Source organism: Nannospalax galili, unplaced genomic scaffold (genome assembly GCF_000622305.1).
Source record: "Nannospalax galili isolate Female #2095 unplaced genomic scaffold, S.galili_v1.0 scaffold397, whole genome shotgun sequence".
NCBI lineage: Eukaryota > Metazoa > Chordata > Mammalia > Rodentia > Spalacidae > Nannospalax > Nannospalax galili.
The window spans coordinates 4,885,665-4,890,642 of NW_008341879.1; the positions used below are offsets into that span (position 1 = coordinate 4,885,665).

Consider the following 4,978-nt stretch of genomic DNA (forward strand, 5'->3'; position numbering starts at 1 on the left):
GAAAATGTCTCTTTTTTTTTTTCTTTTTGCACATGAATACCTTTTAATGGTTCACATTTTCCCCCCCAGAAACTTTGTAACAAAAAATACATGAAATTGAAATTTGTGTTACAGTACATTGTGCAATTACAGAATCTAAACAAGACAAATATGAAGTATCCTTCTTGTGGGGGCAGAACATTCCATTGCACTAAGAGAATCACAACATGATTAGGCACAATTTTCTCACATTGCCTGTTGTTCTAATCTCAGAGACTGGCAGACTTGGGAGAAAAAAAAATCGAAACATAAATAAATAAAACTGAACACAGTCAACTCCTTCAGCTCCCTTTTCCTTTCTCCTCTTCCCATTTTCTTTACATAAGCTGAAGGGACGAGGACATGAAGTGGAACGCTGTGGGCACGGTAGGTGCTCCACTGACTAGACGCCAGGCAGATACATGGCTCTCCGAGTAGCCCAGAAATGTACTGTAAAACGCCACCTAGTACTGTAGGTGGAGACTCTGGCAGAGCAGAGGGAACAACAAAGGAGCTATAGAACCCTGGCAGGAGCCTGACTTGCAGACCACTCACTCAAAGCCCGATGGCCTGTGCATAAACATCAGCCAGCATGTTTACACAGAAATGCAAAACTGAGGTGTTAATACCATGCTGTAAAAAATACCAGGTAGATTGTTAACAACATGAATGCTTCTAAGGAGAAAAAAAATTAGGTTTTCCAAATGAAAAAACCCTTCACATCTACCTGTGTTTAATAATAGCTTATGATAGGAACAGCTTCCTTAAAAGAGCAATTAACACGAAAGACTTCTGTGTTATGTGTGGAATGTAGTTCTCTAGAAAAGACAAATAAATAACATGAACACAAAGCTGAGTTCCGATTTCAGTTTAAAGCAAAATTCACCTAACAAAAAACAAGAAGTTTTAAGCAAATTAAGCGTTTCCATTCAAATGATTTCAGCTCACTTAGACCAGACAATAAAATAAATAAGAGTCAGATTTTCCCCACCTGGGTGTTCATTGGCCTCTATGGTGGATGGTGTGGGAATACGCTACACTATTCCAAGTGCCATGCAATGGAATGTTTCTCTAAGTAGGCTGGCCAAGTAGCCATTCCCTTCCTAAGCAGGCCTTTGGGGATGTACCACAGGAGGAACTTGGTAAGAGTGGATCATAGTTTTACTTGGTTTGAACATAGGACTTATTAAAAGAGATGATGTTACATAGGTCAGTAAAACAAACTATTTTAGTCATAGGGTAGTTTTGCTTTCATAGGACAAACCCATGTAGCTCTCATAAGCCACTTCATGCCCCCTTCCATACAATAAGACTATGTAGATAGTCTATCCATGACTTGCTTCTGGACAAAAGCTGATTTGCTAACATTTTCCATCCCTAGTATCATTAACCCTATGGAGAAAAAAGAAAAAAATAGAATTGACATTAGGCAACTTGAGAACAAGAGTAAGAAAACCTACAAAGGAGGGTCAAACTAAACTGATTCGACAGCTATTCAATCACTGTCCACCACTTGGGCTTGAGGCTGGTGACTTCATGGATACATGCTTCGATGCACTGCCAAGTGTCAGTCTGAGTCCATTACGGTGACCCCAGCGTGATGCTGCCTGCCTTCTACTTGCCACCTGCTACCCACAAGATCCCAGGGGCCTAGTGGTGTTAAGCACAGCACCTTAAAAAGGTGCTGAGAGCCCAAGTGTCTCCCTGAACTTCACCTGGATGTGGGCAAGGAATCAAGTCAGTGGTTCGTAGCCTTGGCAATAGTGTCCACACTGGAGGCTTAACCTCAGCAGCCAGACTGGAGGATGTCTCCCCCAGAGCGCTTGGTCACTGACAACGTTGTGAATATCTCTGCACAGGCTGGGTGGATTCCAATTGCACTGTCCAGCTGCTGTTTAGTCAATCCACACATGAGTGCAAAGCCCTGTGTCACTTCTCCAGCATTTGGACCCAGTACATGAAAGCCCACAACACATTCATCGTCTTTAAGATTACAGATAATTTTTGCATAACATTTGTTATCTCTTGATGGAACTGTCCATTCCAATGGCCAAAAGAAACTATGGTAAACCTGAGAAGACATAAACACAACTTATATTACCTTAAGTAGGATGTTGTCCCGGCATACAGCCTCTGAGACAGCAGTCTTCCTGCCTGGATAGCAATAGGAGTCAGCTCCAGTTTTCCTTCCAGAATGTCACCAATGGCGTAAATGTAAGGCACGATGGTCTGCTCTTCATCCGTCACAGGTATTTTTTCCAGTCTTTTCATTTATCCTCACGCCCATGGTTTCTAAGCCAATAGTTCTTGTACAAGAATCTCTTCCTACTGCCAGCAACACCATATTAAATTCTCCTTTGATGATTTCCTCACTGCTGGTGGACTGAGCTGTTACCTTAAGTCGGCCTGGTGTCCCTGCTTCAATTTGCTCAACTTTAATTGGTACAAACTGCCTTACAAACTTGATACCATGTTCTTCCACGTGTTCACCAATTTTGTTTGCCATATCCTGGTCAAATCCTCTAAGGAGAATGGACTGTACCATTACAGTGACATCTAAACCAATACCAGCAAGGAATCCTGCACATTCCAAAGCAACATAGGATGCTCCAAACACTAGGGTCTTACCCGGGCAGTAAGGCAAGGAGAAAAGATCGTCACTGCTGATGCCATACTCTGTCTCCAGGGATGCCCAGGTACCTTGGCTGTTCACCAGTGGCAATGAGAAATCGTTCTGCTGAACAAATTTTTTATTTGCCTTTATTATTTGTTGCCTTAATCCTACGTGGACTAATAAATTTCCCGTAAACATTCTCATATACAACTTTTTTCTCCCAAAGAGCTACTCAGTAGCCCCAGCTCAGGGAGTCGGTGTGATTCTGTACAGATTCTGTCATTTTCTCCCAGTAATGTTTAACTGTGTCCTCAACTTTCCATCCATAGTTTTGGGAGTCTTTCAGGGCTTGTCCTAACAAGGCTGCTTGGTGCATCAGTTTTTTAGGTATGCAACCCACGTTCACATATGTTCCTCCAAGACCCCATCGAGTTCCAAGGGTAGTTGGAGTGACAAAATCCTAGACTAGCACCTTCTTGCCATATTTTACTGCCTCCTTTGCTGCTGCCAATCTTCCTGAGCCTCCTCCAATGATGATAAGGTTGAAGTCATAGGACCCAGGGAGATCTTCAGAGCTGTTCATTGCTGGCAGCTTTTGAAGTTGGTCTTCTTTTAGTGCTGGACCATGGCTGCCCTCTGCCTGCAGCGCTGGGGGCACTGGGGTCGCAGCCTGCCACCTTGCTCCGTCCGCCACCGGCCTGTTGCGTTCTGTGGCACAAAGACCCTTTTCTTCTTTTTCAAAAGTATTTTATTATTTTTATTTTATGTGTATGGGTGTTATGCCTGCATGTAGGTAAGTGTACCTGTGTTGTCCAATGCCCGCGGAGGACAGAAGAGGCTGTCAGATCTCCTGTAACTAGAGTTACAGACAGTTGTTACCTGCCATGTGGGTGCTGGGATTCGAACCAGGGTCTTCTGAAAGATCAGTCAGTGTTCTTAATCACTAAGCCATCTCTCCAACTCCTAGAAAATGTCTCTTTTGATTTAATTGTAGCACCACCTGGACATGGAGGCACCTACCTATGATCCCAGTACTTGGGAGGCAGAGGCAGAAAGATTGTAAGTTTATGGTCAGCCCGGGAGATATAGTGAAACCCTATCTCAAAAAATAAAAATGAGCTCTCTCCTACCCACAGGCCTCTCTCTGGGGTAAGTCCATTGCGCCCTCTGTGCCTTGACACCCAAAACCTCATTCAACCTCCTATCTCCCCTGCCGGTCTCTCCTAGTTTGGGTCCTGTCCCATTCCTTGGCTTGGGGCCACAGACACCTGGGGAACCAATACTGCTTCCTGAGACTTTTCATCAAGACGAAATTGGTGCCTTCTCTGGGCCCCAGGAGCACTGCTTCTGGGCCTGGCCCCACCCACCAGCCTCTTTCTGGGACTCAGGGGCTGACCTTTCCTCTTCCTGATCCTTTGCATCCAGACCAACACAGCTCCTCAGTGCAGTCCCCAGGAATCCTTGGGGCCTCTTCCCGCCCCATCTGCCTTTGCATCTCTGGGTGGGACGGCCACCAGCTGCCATAGACCAGCATCTTTCCTGGGCCAGGCTCCCAGGCCAGGACAACCCCCAAATTCCTGAGGCCAAAATCATTCCTGGAGGGATCCAGACCTTAGGAGAAAGTCTGAACATATCTGACCCTCATCTGAATTGGGCCTCTGTGGGAACTCCTGAAGACAAAAGCAATCTGGCCACTCCAATATAAAATCAAAAGAGAGAACCCGAAGCTTAAACAAACCAGCTTTTCATGCCCAAAACGTAAACCACAAAGACACATAAAGTTCACAAAAAAGAAGCAGACCTAAACTTAAAGGCCTAAGTCTCACACAAGAATCAAAAATTACAAAAGAAATTCACACGTCAAAATCACAGAGAAAAAATAATAACATGAAACCAAAATAGCATAACCCCACCAAATACCAATAGTCCTCTAGAGGAGAACAATGAGAACTCCCTAGAGATAAAGCAGGACATGGAACTCAAAAGAACAATTATAAACATGATAAAAGAATTCTGTGAATTTAAAGAACACTCAAAGAAATCAAAGAACTGAAGGAAGATAGGTTGGAAAAAAATATACCAAGCAAATGGTATTAAGAGAAAAGCAGGCATTGCAATTCTAATATGTTACAAAATAGACTTTAAAATAAAAATAATCAGACGAGAGAAAGAGGGCCACTTCATTCTGATCAAAGGAACAATAAATCAAGAAGATATTACAATCATGAACATATATTCACCAAACTCTGGTGCACCCAACTTCATAAAAACAATACTAGAGGACTTTAAGACCCAAATTAACCCCAACTCATTAATAGTAGGGGACTTCAATACCCAACTATCTCC

At 43.5% G+C, this 4,978-nt stretch overlaps 1 protein-coding gene and 1 pseudogene across 2 annotated transcripts in view; both read right to left on the reverse strand.

Moving 5' to 3' along the window:
- Rab2a (RAB2A, member RAS oncogene family) overlaps positions 1–4,978 on the reverse strand; it is a 90,773-nt gene that overhangs the window by 64,082 nt on the left and 21,713 nt on the right. The window lies entirely within an intron of this gene.
- On the reverse strand, positions 1,805–3,230 carry LOC103737745 (annotated as a pseudogene). The gene has a single exon (XR_003850248.1). The product of XR_003850248.1 is annotated as a thioredoxin reductase 1, cytoplasmic pseudogene (transcript).